Source organism: Pteronotus mesoamericanus, unplaced genomic scaffold, assembly GCF_021234165.1.
Source record: "Pteronotus mesoamericanus isolate MK-2021 breed Mesoamerican mustached bat unplaced genomic scaffold, CSHL_Meso_final contig_52, whole genome shotgun sequence".
NCBI lineage: Eukaryota > Metazoa > Chordata > Mammalia > Chiroptera > Mormoopidae > Pteronotus > Pteronotus mesoamericanus.
In genome coordinates this window covers 11,622,934-11,639,611 of record NW_026555189.1, presented here as the reverse complement: position 1 = coordinate 11,639,611, position 16,678 = coordinate 11,622,934, and the positions used below count along the sequence as shown (strand labels likewise).

Below are 16,678 nucleotides of genomic sequence, written 5' to 3'. Positions count from 1 at the left end.
TGCAGGAATCAGGCTGCCCTGGAGTGTGGAATCCTGGCTCCGTGAGTTGTAGTAGTTCTGTCTCACCAAGTTCCTGACTTCTCTCGGTCTCAGTTTTGAGACCCCATCTGTAAAATGGGAATAACAATAGTATCCACCACCTAACATTGTTATAATGCATGTCAAGTGTTTGGTGTAACATGTAGCCTAGAGTTAATGCTTAAAATGTTAGCTGTTATTGTCCAATAGCTTTTTATATTCCACCCCACATTAGATTGGTGTTTTTGCGGGCTCACTTGCCCACACATCCTCTTTGGTGTGGGTGGGATTCTCTTTCTCCCCCTTCCACCTCCAACTCTCATTCATGATATATAAAGAAAGAGAGGACTAGCTACTCTCTCCTAGCATTTCCTGCATTTTAACACGCCCATGTTCCTTCTTTCCTCTCAAGTTACGTGCCCTCCAGCCTGTGCTTTCAGAATGGTTTCCAACTTGCTGGCAAGCAGGGATGGCGCTCCGCATGAAGAAGCGAGTCTTACTGCCCCAGATGCAGGGGCCAGTTTGATCTGAATCTTTTAGAATACTTGGTCAGTTTTCAAATTTGTAATGGGTACCACGAACAGAAGGGTCCCTGAACATCCAGTGGAGGTTTGGGTTTCATAGTCTGAGCGCCCCTGCAAGTGGAGGCCAGTGCCTGTGTGCGCATATAGGTTGCAAGGGACAGAAACCTACCTCACACAAGCTGGAGGGGAAAAAAGGCAAATTTAGTGGTTCCCGTAACAAGTCTAGATTTCATTATGACTATATTCAAGGGTTCAACAGTATCCCCAGGGCATCTTTCTGCTTTGCTGGGCACCACTCTTTAGACTATTTCCACTTGGCAGACAAAACAGCTGTGGAGAGCTGCCAGCTTTACTTTCCTCTGGTTTCGTGTTCTTCAAGTAAAGAAGCAGTCTTACCGCTTAGTTCTCTTTCCCTGATCGGCTGCCTTAAATTTACATCCTATTTCTGAACCGATGGGGCCCAGGGAAATGAGCTTCTCTGATTGGACAGAAAGGATCACCTAGCCACCTGCAACCAAAGGGAGGCGGAGCATATTGATTGGCGGCCCCACTGGCTTCACACCGTCACAGGAACAGTTCCTCCGAGGAAGATGGAGGTACTGAGACCAAAAGAAAGGGAAAGGCAGGCAGATACAAACCATCAATGCTGAAGTACAGCACTGATGGGCACTTTTCTGAGGCGGTCGTTTATAGCTTTCTTTATATTCTTACACTGTTCTGTAATCCAAGAAGTAGTAAGAACTTTTGGAGAGGAAAGTGCTTTCTCCCCACTCCACTTCCTTCCTTCCTATAGCGGGTCGTCAATTAACGTTAAGCCTCCAGCCTCCTCTCGGTGCCTTTCATCTTTGGCGCTTAGGGAAGGGAGAGCATTAGGAGAAACTGGGCATGAGTTGCCCAGTGTCTTCCTCTTTCCCGTTTCTTAGGATCAAGACCTGGGAGGGAGTGCAAGTTCTCCCCGTCCGCACGGGGAGGCCACCCTGGCCCCGGGTCCACTGCTGCTGGGACTGGTGGGAAAGTCCGTTTAACTCAGGTATAAAGAAGACTATTGGGCTCACACTCTCAGCCACATTCTACAGCCCCTCTTCCGACTACCCAGACCCACAACTGATTCAGAGCCTGAGGAGGCGTGCTATTTATTGAGCCCCTTCTCAAAAGTCAACAGAAACCACCAACTTAGAACATAGGACCCACAGATTTATCCCCTCACTCTCCCCTTCCTGCGGGGGGGGTCCCCTGTGGGAGGACCCGGTCACCTTGGGACTCCACCAAGATGGTGGAGTGCACCAGCAGGAGGCACCAAGGGAGGGAACAAAAATGACCAAAAGCAAGGAGGCGAGATTCAGAACAGCAGGTGAGAGGCACTGGCATTGTCTCCTGCGGAAGGGGGAACGAAAGCAAGCACCGGCGGGCTGATGTAACAGTGGCCTTGGCCAGAGCCACGCGGAGGGCGCTGAGGGCGCGGCGCCGCTGGTAGTTTTCCGCAGCCCTGACCCGGATCGGAGCCACATCTGCACCCCGCCTCTCCATCCCGCTCGTGTCCTCCTCCGCCCACCTCCTGGAAAATAAATTGTTCCACTTCCACAGAAAGGTACAGGAGGTTGGGGCACATACACCTACTTAAATAAAATACCATCTTATTATTGTTTCTTTTTAATTGTAAAACGAATACATTATCTGTGAAAAGAACTGCAAAGTACACAAAAGTATAAAGATGAAAATGAAAACCAACTCTAAGCCCTCACCCTGAGGTGGCCATCCGTGTTTTGGCCTATTACTGTGCACCCTTTTTCTATGCATTTTATTATTTAATTTTATTATTTCTTTCTTTAAAGATATTAAAATATTTCAAATAAAGTAGCAGAGTATAGTGTAAAAGATGAAAATAGTATATTCTGCTGTTTCTCTTAATATTGTGATCCATGTGTACTAGTAAATTGAATATTTTTTTATTGTTACCACTTCCTTTTCTCTGTCCAGGCCTTAAGAATAGTTGACATTAATGTCCTATATTTAAGAGGAAAGTTCTGGTATTACGACACCCATTTTAGATATGGGGAGCTGAGGTTCTTACATTTACCCACAGCCACTCAGCTCCCCCAGGGAGCCCAGGAACAGCTTCCTAACAAAACAGACAGCTTTGTTAAGAAAAAGGGGTAAAAAAAAGGGCTTCCATAAGCCAGGGTTGTTGGCCTTCTGTCTCTATCAGAAATGCCCATCACATCACCCTGGGCCACACTGGCCTTCCAGCTCCAAGGCTTTGATTCTAGGAACATATAGCTGCAAGTGAACAAAGAGTCAAGGGAAGGTTCTTTATTGGCAGGAGATTCATTTTATTCAATGTGCTTCCTTACATAAGCTGGGACAATAAGGGGAAAGAATGAGAAGAAATAAAAGGCCGGCTACTTAGGCCACTTTTAATGAATCACCCCCCTCCCAACCCCCCCCCCCCCATCATTACCCATCCCCAGTCAGGAAAAGCTTGAGTTTTTCCTTGCCAAGAAAAACAGAGGGCAGGAAGAAACAAATTATGACCTTGTTTGTGTTTTGTGTCTTAACTATTTGATTTAGAGGCCTTGATCCAGTGATTATGGATGAAAGAAAATATCCCAGGGTCCCAAACCTAACCTGAACTTAACCGAGGGTGGGTCTCACGTCCACTGCTCAAAGTTAGCACGAAGTTAAAATGCTTTAAGAATAAAGTTTCAGTATTCGGGGCTGCCTGTAGTCATTCTCAGCCCAAGGAAAAGACCACATTCCTTTCCCACACTCCAGTTTCAAAAAAACCCTGTGTAGAAAATGTTTAGAAACTTCACCCCTTTTATCTTATTCCCAAAGTCAGGAATTTATTTAATAACTATTCAGTAGATAGTTATTAAATACCTACTGTGTGCCAAACGCCACGTCAGATGCTGGGGATACAATAGTGTGCATGCAGGTCAATCAACACATAAGCCAGAAAAAAATCTGGTAGCTGTTAGTTCTACGGAGATAAAGAAAACAGAATGATGTGTCAGAGACACTGGGTAGCTGCATAGGATGAGGTGGCCCACTTAGGTCTCACCAAGGGAGTGACATTTAATGCGAGATGAGAACGATACAATCTGAATGTAAAGTTGGGGTGGGATACCATTCCAGGCCGAGAGACTATCCTTAAGGTAGGCTCATGCTTGGCATATAGAAATAAAGGCCTCTCAGCTCAAAAGAAATTCTTGGCTATTGGGGTTATTTTTCAGGAGCTGATCTAGATAGAAGGTTGATAGTTCCTTTATTATTCTTAACTATAGAAATCAATGTTCAAATTCACATATAAGAAGAGAAATGCAAATCAAGACTATAGTGTGACATAATTTTTGAAACTTTCAGATTGATATAATTCAAAAACTTTGATAAAACACTTTATTTGTTGGCCTATGAGGAAACAGGCACTCGCGCACATCACTAGTCAGAATATAAATCGGTGCAGTTGCTAACACTAAAATGCCTCTGCTTTCGACCTAGAAATCCCATTTCTTCTTGTTCACATGTGTGATATAAGATGAAAGTTATTAATGATAGCATTGTTCGTAATTCCAAAAGGTTGAGACTAGTGAAATTACGATATGTTCATACAACTGAATACTAAACTATAAAAAACTATAGTTGCAGCTATAAAAATAAACGAGGAGGCTCTCTACGTCTCGCTATCTAAACATTTCTAAGATGATATTAAGTTAAAAAGCCAAGACAAAGAATTGTGCATTGTTTGCTACCTTTTATGTTAAAAGTGAATAAAACTAAGCGTACATTTTTTTAAAAGATTTTAACTATTTATTTTTAGAGAGGGGAAAGGAGGCAGAGAGGGAGGGAAACATCAGTGTGTGGTCGCCTCTCACGTGCTCTCAACTGGGGATCTGGCCTGCAACCCAGGCCTGTGCCCTGACTGGGAATCAAACCACCAACCCTTTGGTTTGCAGGCTGGCACTCAATCCACTGAGTCACGGCCTAAGCATAAATATTTATATTTACTTCTATTTGCATAGACAAAAGTAAGAAAGATACACAAAGTATTATTGAGTGATTATTTGGGATAGGTGAGAGAGAGGAAAAGGACCGTGAGTGGAAAAGGTTGGCAAGAAATTTTTGTTGAGCTGTTTAATTACTTTATTTATTTTTTTAGTTCTGAATGATGTCAACATATTAAAGATTTAAAAAATTAAATTTAAAAATTGTCCCCTCTACTATCCCTTATCTTAATGAATTAATTTATTGCTTAATCCATAGCCATTGTTTACTCTTCCAGCCACACCCCTGAGAAAGGATCTACTTAAGTAATGGTTAATAAAAAGTGCATTAGTGCAAGTAAATTATACCTCCTAAAGCTTATTTTAAAAATGCATTAGAAGTTAATCTAATCACAAAGGCACTGTCTGTACCTAGCTATGCATCCTCAACAGACTAGACAAAGGACATTGAACAAAGACAATTGCATATTCTGCCTAAAGGAAATTGTGTTTATAGAAAAAATTATGACTTTTTCCCTTTTATTTATTTTTTAAATGTGACATTGGTCAATAAAATTATATAGGTTTCAGGTTATAATTCTATAATACATCATCTGTACATTGTGTTGTGTGTTTACCACCCCAAGTCAAGTTTCCTTCTATCACCATTTAACCCCCTTTACCTTCTCCCACCTCCCCAACCCCCTTTGCCCCTAGAAATCACCATACTGTGGTCTGTTAGGAGTTTTTTTTAATTGAATTTATTGGGGGTGACATTGGTTAATAAAAATTATATAGGTTTCAGGAGTACAATTCTGTAATACTTTTTTTTTTTTTTGCTTAATCCTTTTACCTTTTTCACCTAACCCCCCAACACCCTTCCCCTCTGATAGCTGTCAGTCTATTCCCTGTATCTGTGAGTCTCTGATAGTTTATTTTGTTCATTAGATTCCACATATACTGACAAGTGAAATCATATGGTATTTCTCTTTCTCTGACTGTCTTCTTTCACATTTTTAAAGTAGCCTTTTGCCCAGTAGATTGTAGTAAAAACAGAGACATTATCCAATCTCTATCCTAGATTATCTTTATCAAAAACAAACAAACAAAAAACAACTCCTTTCACTCTAAAGAACTTCAACATTTTAATGTCTCTTTGCGTTCATTCTTTTCTTGGTCCCACAACTGGGATGTATGGTAGCCTTTTCTATTTCTTAATTCCTCTTTTTCCTGCTCTGCACACTCCTCCCCTAACCACTAATCCAGACTTCTAACATTGTTTTTTCTTCAACAGCTTTGTTGAAATATAACTCACATAACATACAATTCACCTATTGAAAGTGTACAATTCAGTATCTTTAGTATAGTCATAGGGTTGCACAACCATCATTGCAACCTAATTTTAGAATATTTTACTCTCCCCTCCAAGGAACCTCCATACGCATTCCCCCCAAAGCTATCAAGTCCTGTGCAACCACTAAATCTACTCTCTACAGATATGCCTCTTCTGGAAATTTCACATAGATGAAATCATACAGTGCGTGGTCTGCCATGGCAGGCTTCTTTCACTGAGCATGATGTTTTCCAAGTACACCCAAGTTTTAGCATGTTATTTTTACTGCAGAATAGTATTTCATTGTAAGAACACACCACAATTTATTCATTCATCAGTTGAGGGACATTTGAGTTGTTTCTACTTTTTGGCTATTACGAATAGTACTGCTATGAACACTGGTGACCAAGTATTTGTATAGACACGTTATCATTTCTCTTGGGCATATACCTAGCGGTGTGATTGCCGAGTCATATGGTAACGCTGTGATTAACTTTGGGAGGAACTGCCAGAATGTTTTGCACAGTGGATATTCTGTTTTACATTCACACTAGCAAGACCCAAGTGTACCAGTTTCTCTGAATACTCACCAACACTTGTTATTATCTGGCTTTTTTATTGTGGCCATCCTAGTGGGTATGAAGCAGAATCTCACTATGGTTTTGAGTTGCATTTTCCTGACAGCTAATGATGTTGAGAACCTTTTCATAAGCTTATTGGCCATTTGTATAGCTTCTTTGGCAAAATATCTACTTAAATCCCTCGTGCATTTTTAAATTGGGTCGTCTTTTTATTGTTGTAAGGGTTCTTTATACGTTTTGGACTCAGATACAGGCATACCACCTTTTTTTGTGCTTTGCTTTATTGTGCTTCACAGGTGTTATACTCCTATACAAGTCAAAGGCAAGACCCTCCACCAGCAAAAAGATTACAACTCTGTGTGTTTCAGTACTCAGCTTTACTGCAGAGGTCTGGATCCGAACCTGCACTATCTCTAAGGTATGCTCATATACGATTTGGAAATATTTTCTCCCATTCTGTGAATTGTCATTTCAGTCTTTGGTATTGTTTGCAACACAAAAGTTTTAAGTTTTGATAGAGTTCAGCTTTTGTCACACCTGTTTTTGTTACCATATTTATTTTATCTGTTTTGAACTTTGAATAGATAGAATAATACTCTCTATATTTTTCAGTTCTTATGTTTAAATCTTTGATCAAGCAGGGGTTCCTTTTGGTATATGGCTATGTAGCCAAACTATTTCTTTCCAGAACAAAAAATTTCTGGCAGAGCTTTAGTTATTGTGACTTTGTTTCAACTATAAAAGTCCCCCTTTTTCTCACTGATTTGAGATACCATTTTTATCACATCTCCTATTCTTGATTGTATATTTTAAGACTTTCTGTTTTGTTTCATTGCTCTGTCTATTGATCACACACTGCTGGTAAGGCTTTATGAGAGCAGGCATTTTCCCACATTGTAGGTGGGTGTGTAAATCAATGCACCAGTATGAAGGGCAATTTGCTAATACCTACCACTATTATAGGCACACTCTCTCTGGTCCAGCTATTCCCACTTCTGGGAGTATATCCTACAGATAAAATTGCATATAAGCAAAATGACAAATGTACATTCATTGAAGCATTGAGGATAATAACAAAAGACTGGGGGTGATCCAAATATATATTATTATATAAAATAAACTCTGGTATAACTAAAAATGAAATACCATGTGGCTGTAAAAAAGAATGAAGAACCTCTCACTAAACTGATATGGGGTGATCTTGAGAAACTGTTAAGTAAATAAAGTAGCATCCACAAAGTGTGTGTACAATAAGCTATACTTTGTATTAAAAGGGAGGGGTGTAGAGAGGATAAATAAGAAAATAAAAGTTATGTGGTGGGTAATTTGGTGGGAATGAATATATATGAAGCCTGTCCAGGAAGTATCCAGCCATGTACAATGAAAAATAGAGATATTTATTGAAGAAGATACAAGAAACATTGTACATAGGACAATGATGCCTCAGTCCCCTTCAAAATAGGCACCTTGGGACCTCACGCAGTTCTCCCAATCACCATCAGCTGCCCTGTCATATTTTGCTGAATCTCACAGACAATCTGAAATCTTCTCCTTTTCAAAGGTGATTTTTAGTTTTGGGAAAAGCCAGAAGTCACGGGGCACCAAATCTGGGCTGTACTGGGGCTGAGTCACCTGAGTGATTTGATATTTCACCAAGAAACTGCACGAGACGTGATGCATGAGCAGGCATGTTGTTGTGATAAAGCTGCCAATCACCAGCTGTCCATAGCTGCAGCCTTCTGAATCATCCGAATAGTTTCCATGGAGGAATTTTCAAGCTTAATGCAAAATATGATGCAAATTTGTTACTCTACTTGATCAGTCATTTAAAATGCAATGGCCACATAGTACACATGGTCACTCAACAGTGACTATCACCTCCACTGACTGTGAAGCCATCATGGTTCACATATGTACATTCCACTCTCCTTAGCTGCCAGAATACATCAATATCGTGCTAACTGTTCTTGTTATATTAACAATGCTTGGACTTTTTCTGGACAGACCTCCTACATACATATATACACACACATATATTTTGAAACATGTGAATGTAAACAGTGGAAGAAAAATGGGTGTTCTGAAGCCAGGAAAGCCAACCCAGGGTAGAAAGTGTCCTTTTTTACACAGCTATAGTTTCTTTCTCTTCTAGCAACAGGGCTAGGCTGGTGGGTATTGGGTTCCACTGGAATAAAACTCAACATGATGGCCTGAGGGAAGCTCTAGAAGAGTCCACCCAACAGACCAGGGATGTCTGGATCACCCTAGGATGTTGCAGCCAAACCCTCCCTGAGGCTGTACCCTGGGGACATGGGTTCCTAACTTTGCACCAACTTCTTGAAGCCTCACTGACACTGGATGGCCCAGGCTGTGATAGCTTTAAGAGTTTGTCTTCTCTCTGGCAGGGGAAGGGAATAGGTTGCCAGGGGACATCATACTTTGAGAAGGGCAAGCAGGGCAAGATTTGAGGTCCACCTCATTGTATTCCATTCCTGGAGTGGGAGAGGGTACCCTCCCCCCACCAAAAAAGAGTGTGAGAATGAATACAGGAGGTGTGTTTGATATCTGCAAAATCCTCTTCTCTATCCTCAAGGAGTGTGCATAGTGTTTCCCTTGACCGTTTCCTGTTCTAATTTTACTATTTATACAAAAGCCGTAAGATGAACTGGCAAGGTAAATAATAACTCCCCCCGAGTGGCATCTCACACACTGATCTGGCTGTTATCTGAGATAAATTTCAGAGCACAAACCTGGTAAGCAGCAGAGAGAGAATTTTCTAATATGTAAAAAGCAGAAGTAAAATGTTAATGTTGAAAATGTCTCTGGTGGTAAGTGCCATCTACCTCTTAGTATGTTTCCTTCAGAACTAGGTCTCATTAATAGCACCTAGAAATAATAATTCCAAAATAGCCAGCATTTACTGAGGACACTCTAGGGCAGGCAGTTTTCTGAGCTTTGCTTAATACTCATGTTGACAGTGTACTTAGGAATAGTTACTCAGTAAATATTTGTCAAAGAGCTTAGAAAAACTATTAAAGATATTAAAGAAGAAAAAAATACAAATTATTATTCTCATGAATATATATTCAAAGAGACTTAGGAAGTAGTACCAAATTGAGTCCAACAATATATAAAAAATACCAATATCATAACCAAGTGGGATTTATCCAGGAATGCACAAGTTGGTTAACTGTTTGAAAACCATGCAAAGGAATTCACCATATTAACAGAATAAAAAAGAAGAACCATATGATCACTTCAATAGATGCAGAAAAAATTTTAACAGGATTTAATATCCTTTTGTAATCAAAAAAAGTAGCTCAGGAAATTAAGAATATAGGGACATCCTGTCCTCTACCTGATAAAGTACATTTACTGAGAAATCTACAGAGAGCATAATATTTACTTATGAAGACTGAATGCTTTCTTCCTCTTCCTAAGATTGGGAACAACGGCCCTGACTGGTGTGGCTCAGTTGGCTGGGCATCATCCTGCAGAACAAAGGGTCTGCCGATTCCATCCCCAGTCAAGGCACATGCCTGGGCTGCGGGCTTGGTCTCCAATGGGGCATGTATGAAAGACAACCAATCGATGTTTCTCTCTCACATCAATGTTTCTCTCCATATTTTTCTCCCTCCCTTCCCCTCTCTCTAAAAATAAATAAACAAAATCTTTTCTTTGTTTTTAAAGATCGGGAACAACATAGGGGTGCTCATCTCACCATTTTAATTCAATGTTATATTAGATGTCCTAGCCAAAGAAATAAGGCAAGGGAAAAAGTGCACTTTGGAAAGGAGGAAATAAAACTGTCTCTATTAGCAGATGACATGATTGCTACATTTAAGTTTATCTTAAGAAATCTAAAAACAACCACTAGAACTGTAAGTGAATTTAGCAAGGTCATAGGATATTAAGTAATGTACAAAGTCAATTATATTTCTCTGTTATAGCAGCAAACAACTGGTAAATGAAATAATTCCATTTATAATAGCATTAAAAACAATAAAATATTTAGAAATACATTTAACAAAAGATGTAGAAGAGGATCTCTGGCCAAAATGGAGGTGTAGGTAGACACATCTTGCCTCCTCACACAACCAAGAGAAGTGTAACAGGCCAGCCAGGGCCCCCCCCCACCCCCAAGGGTATTTTTTGGTGTGTCCAAGAAAAATATATTCTCCCCACCTTGGGCTGGCCGCCGTGGGGGATGGGAGCCTTGAGCAGGGCCATTGAGAAGTCGTTTTGGATGTCAATAGCAGGAGCGCTTCCTTCCTCATTTGCAAAGAGGATTATTTTGCATATCACCAAAGCTAATCAGGAAGGTTTGAAAGACTTAATACAGAATGGAACTGAGAGAGAAAGAGGAGAGACCGGGGCCTGCAGGAGAGAGAAAGGGACACAGACCCTGGGGAACAGTGTGAAGACCACACAGGAAGAAAGAGGGGAGAAAGGACTCTTGCTAGTGGGCCATGAGAAGGTGCCACATGGTTATGGATTCAGAGCTGGAGATCGCGGCGACATGGTAGATGGTGCTGAGACCCGCGAGAGGCCTGCCTAGCCGAGTCCCGGACTTCCGTTCTTTTTCTTCTGAAGGACGGTACCCTGACTGGCCTGACTGGCCTAACTGGGCAAAGCGGGGAAGGCTGGACAGTGTGTGTGCTGGTGATTGTTTTGAAGGTATTTTGAGGTTTAAGGGTGACATTTAGCCATTAATCAAACCTGTATAACTTTTGAATAAATAGTTCCTTTTCCTTCTCACCAAACTCTGCCATTCAGAGCCATAATTCCAAGGGCAGTGGGCAAAGGACCCACAGCCGAGGGGTCCCGGGTGAGGAGTGTGTCGTTGTTTCAGTAATAGCATCTGGGAAACCCCCCACCCACGAGTCCTTTTGTTTGGTAACAGAAGGACAACAACAAATTTAAAAACAAAAAATAACCAGAAATAGCCAGAAAATTGGACTGTATGGAAGTCTGACAGCCAAGGAGCTATAGAAGACACATTCATCCAGACCAGTAGGAGGGGTAGAGAAAGGAAGCCAGGGTGGAGGAGCCCTGGGGCAAGGCGGCAGCTGGAGGACTGGGCAGTCCCACATTTGCATGCTGCTAAATCTGAGGAACAGCTGGGGAGTGAAACAGGCCACGCAATCCAGGGTTCCAGTGCAGGAAAAGAAAGTCTCAAAACCTCTGGAGGTTAAAACCTTTGGGGATTGTGACACCAGGAGAAACTCCCAGCCTCACAGGAGAGTCCAATGAAGTGACCCACAGGATCCTAGAACATTCACAAACCCACCTACCTGAGCACTAAAAGGGCCCAATTTGCTTGTGGGTAGCAGGGGAAGTGACTGAAAGCCGGCGGAGAGCCGAGCAAACGACATTGTTCCCTCTTGGACCCTTCCCCCCACACAGTGTCACGACACAGCGACCTGGGTTGCCCCACCCTGCCCCTCCCAACATAACATGCGCACTCTGAAAAAGAAATATGGCCCAAATGAAAGAACAGATCAAAGTTCCAAAAACAGAACTAAGTGATGAACAGATAGCCAACCTATCAGATGCACAGTTCAAAACACTGGTGATCTGGATGCTCACTGAATTGGTTGAGTATGGTCACACAATGGATGGAAAAGTGAAGGCTACACAAAGTGAAATAAAGAAAAATATACAGGGAACCAACCGTAAAGGGAAGGAAACCAGGACTCAAATCAACAATTGGGAGCAGAAGGAAGAGATAAACTTTCAACCAGAACAGAATGAAGAAACAAGAATTCAAAAAAAATGAAGAGAGGCTTCGGAACCTCTGGGACAACTTGAGACATTCCAACATCCGAATCATAGGGGTGCCAGAAGGAGAAAAGGAAGGGCAAGAAGTTGAAAACTTATTTGAAGAAATAATGAAGGAGAACTTCCCCAATCTGGCCAAGGAACTAGAATTCCAGGAGATCCAGGAAGCTCAGAGAGTCCCAAAGAAGTTGGACCAAAGGAAGCACACACCAAGGCACATCACAATTGTTACCTAAGATTAAAGATAAGGAGAGAATCCTAAAAGCAGCAGGAGAAAAGGAAACAGTTCCCTACAAAGGAGTTCCCATAAGACTGTCAGCTGATTTCTCAAAGGAAACCTTGAAGGACGGGGGGGGGGGGGGGGGGGTGGGGGGGGGGCGGCTGGAAAGAAGTATTGAAAGTCATGAAAGACAAAGACCTATATCTAAGATTACTTTATCCAGCAAAGCTATCATTTAGAATGGAAGGGCAGATAAGTGCTTCCCAGATAAGGTAAAGTTGAAGGAATTCATCATCACCAAGCCTTTATTATATGAAATGTTAAAGAGACTTATCTAAGAAAAAGAAGATCAAAAACTATGAACAGTAAAATGACAACAAACTCACAACTATCAACAGCTGAACCTAAAAACAAAAACAAACACAAACTAAGGAAACAACTAGAGCAGGAACAGAATCACAGAAATGGAGATCAGAGGGGAGGGGGAGGGGGAAGAATGGGGGAAAAGGTGCGGGGAATACGCAGCATAAATAGTACATACAAAATAGACAGGGGGAGGTTAAGAATAGTGTAGGAAATGGAGAAGCCAAAGAACTTATATGTATGACCCATGGACATGAACTAAGGTTAGGAGGTAATGCTGGGGGAAGAAGAGGTGCAGGGCGGAGGGGAATAAAGGGGAGGAAAAAAAGAGACAATTGAAAATAGCATAATCAATAAAATACATATTAAAAAAAAAATGTAGAAGACCTCTATGTTGAAAGCTACGAATTAAAAAAAGATTCAAATAAATGTAGCAGTACGAGTACACAGTGTTAGTGGACTGTAAAACTTAAGGTCGTTAAGATATTTATTCCTTGTAAATTCTACAGAAATTAACAGGCTGATTTAAAAAAAAATAACCTTTTATTTTGGGATAATTTTACGTTTACAGAAAAATTGCAAATTGCAATTGCAATAGTAGAGTTCTTGTATACCTCTTACTCAGCTTCCCATATGTTAACATCTTACATATACTAGCATACGGTTGTCAAAACTAAGAAATCAAACTGGTACATTATTGTTACTTTATCTGAATCCAATCCAGGATATTACATTGCATTTAGTTGTGTCTCCTTAGTCTACTGGAGGCTTGTGACAATTGGCAATTTTTCAGTGTTTCATTTGTTTGTTTGTTTGTTTGTAATGAGTTTGACTGTTTTGAGGGATACTGGTCAGGTATTTTGTAGAATGTCCCTCAGTTTGGGTTTGCCTAATGTTTTTCTCATGTGTAGACAGGGATTATGGGTTTTGGGGAAGCATGCCATAGAGATGAAGTGTCCTCCTCATCACGCACCAGGGGGTACATGCTATCAACATGATTTATCTCTGGTTATGTAACCTGGATCACTTGGTTTAACTAGCTGTGTTCTTTTTCTATTTACAATGAAAAGTCACAATTTTGCTATTGAGGCCACTCCTTGTGCATTAACTCATATAGCCTCTTCTGAGCTAATCAAAGGGTGTAAGGATGCCCACCAGGGCACTGCACAAAATATGAAATACTTCACAAATTTGCATGTCATCCTTGTGCAGGGGCCATGCTAATCTTTTCTGTAGAGTTTCAATTTTAGTATATATGCTGCCAAAGCGAGCACTCAATAAGCTGATTTTAAAATTTATGTGGAAATACAAAGGGTCTAGAATAGCAGAAACAATTCTGAAAAGTAAGAGCAAAGCTGAAGGATTTACATTACCTGACTTCAAGCTTTACTTCAATTTCATACTAGTAAGTGTGAAACTGTCATAAGGATAGACAAATCACTGGAACAGAAGAGAAAGTTCAGAAAAAGACTCACATGGTCAATCATTTTTAAACAAAGACATAAAAACAATTCAATGGGGAATTGTGTTTTCATCAAATGGTGTTGGAACAACTGGGTATCCACTTGGAAACCTGCCTAATGTTGCCAAGTTTGTGAGTGGTAAGGACAGGGTTCTAAGTACACTTTCTGGCTAATGTGTTATAAACTGTGAATATGAGTTAATAATCACTGCCTATGGGCCACAATATTGTTCTGAATCAAATTCAGTTTGAGGCCATACTTTTCAAAAATGTTAATGTCATGAAAGAAAAATAAAGGCTGGTGAAATGTACCTTATTAAAGAAGACTAAGGACAGAGGACACATAAATAAATGCATTGTGTAATTCTGGACTGAATCCTTGGTCACACAGACACACCAAAATTCACAAATAACATTATTATAATAATTGGAAAATGATAGGGATAGCATGTTAGATAATAGTTTTGTATAAATGTTAAATTCCCTGAACTTAAAAAATCATACTGGGGTTATGTAAGAGGATTTTCTTATTCTTAGGAGATATAGAATTATTTCAAGGTAAAGGGTCATGATGACTGCAAGTTTTTCTGAAATGGTTTAACATTATTAACAACAATAATAAACATATATCAAAGAAATCAAATATGGAAAAGTATTAACAAGTGGTGAACTAAATTAGAATTATATAGGAGCTCATTGTATTATTCTTTCCACTTACCTGTTTGAAATTCTATTGTACAACAGAAATTTAAATATTAATTAAAAAACACTTTAAGTTGCTCCTAATTCCACTTACCATGACGATGACAAATTCAGTCTCAGTCATTTATGGGGGTGTTCTCCTCTCCCCCAGGGTTTTACATGGTACAAAACATTCAGGAAGGGCCCTCTAGCTTTCAGCCCGCATTGGTCACTGAAAGATCTATTGTATTGCAGAGCTGACAAGCCTCCATGCCAGGGCTCCAGCACATCTGCTGGCTGGGAGCCCTGGCACAAAGGGTCCAATCTCCCTGCACGCACCACTTAGTCCTTCCCCTCCAAGGTCCTGGCACCTGTTCAGGTCCCTTTGAGGAAGCTTGTGGCATCATTACTACTGGAGGAACCCTACCTACTTTTCTCTCAGAAAACCCGCTTTTGCTTTTGTGATATTTCATATATATTACCTCCTCCTCCTGTTGCTGAGAGGTTTTTCCAGGCTATCCTCTTAGGGTTTTTTAAAGTACAATTGGATTCAATTTCCTAGAGGTGGAGGTAAAAAAAGAAATGCTATGTAATTTTACTAATTCATTGCATGAGCGATAAAGACACATGTAATATGCTTCAAAAAAAGTTCAGTGTTTTTTTTTTCGTGTCTTAAAACAATGGTTTAGTATTTCTCAGGATTCTGTGGGTTGACTGAGCGGTTGTGCTGATTTAGCCTTACTCACTCATATGTTTGCATTCAGCTGACAAGTTGATGAAAGGGTGGGCTCAGGTGAGACAGCATTTAAATGGCTGGCTCCCTAATTCCAGGCTTCTTCGGGGCATCATGATCTTGAGGTAATGTCCTAAAATGGTGGAGATGGAAACTTCAAGGTGTCTTGAGGTCTAGACTTTGTAACTTGTGCAGCACCACTCAGGCTACCAATCCATTGGGGAAAGTAATGAGGCAAGCCAAGAGTCCAGTTGAGGAAGAGACTCCATGTCTGGAAGATAGGGGTGCTGCCCTTTTAACTTAGTCTCTTCAGGTGACTCATACACACCAGGGGTAAGTGTTACTCAACAAATATGTGTTCAGACCTGTTTCTCATTGCATTTGGTACCAATCTCTATTTCTAGCACTTAAACTTATACACTATAGATGTAGATATTTTTATTTCAGGGAGCTTTTTTGTTATGTCACTTTTCTGTCCCTAGAGCTTGTCACAGTACTGTGACTCAGTGGTTCCATTGCCTTGTACTGTAAGTACTTACAGTACTACTGGAGCTCAGAGTGGTAGGAGAGTTTGTGAAAAAGGAATAATTTGAGTAGGAGCTTGAAAGGTGAGTAGGCATGGGAAGGAAGAGCGTATCATGAGTGGATGGGCCTGGTATGACCACAAGTGTCAGTTTATTACCAGCAGGCTTAGGAGTCGGTCGCTGGTGCACAAGGCTTATAAAAGGGAATGGTGTAAACTATTGGTCACAGAAGTTGGGAATGAATTGTGGAGAGCCTGGGAGAGTGATTTGCTGAAAATATTTCACCAGGATCAATTTGGCAGTTGTAATGGAGTTAAAAATGATTATCTCATAACACTGCACATTAACCAAACTTGGAATTCCAAAATGCTGGGGACCTCTAGCCAGTGGCAGTTGAGGCAATCTTTATTTTAGAACATGTAGAAATGAAAATAGTGTAGATATGTTCAGGTCACCAAAGAATTCACTTAAAAATCAA

The 16,678-nt window shown here is 40.7% G+C and overlaps 1 non-coding gene across 1 annotated transcript; it reads right to left on the bottom strand.

Annotated features, from left to right (window-relative positions):
* Positions 1-13,967: 13,967 nt before the first annotated feature.
* LOC129075312 (U6 spliceosomal RNA) lies at positions 13,968-14,074 on the bottom strand. The gene has a single exon (XR_008529619.1). It is a non-coding gene; the product is annotated as a U6 spliceosomal RNA (small nuclear RNA).
* Between the last annotated feature and the right edge of the window lie 2,604 nt (positions 14,075-16,678).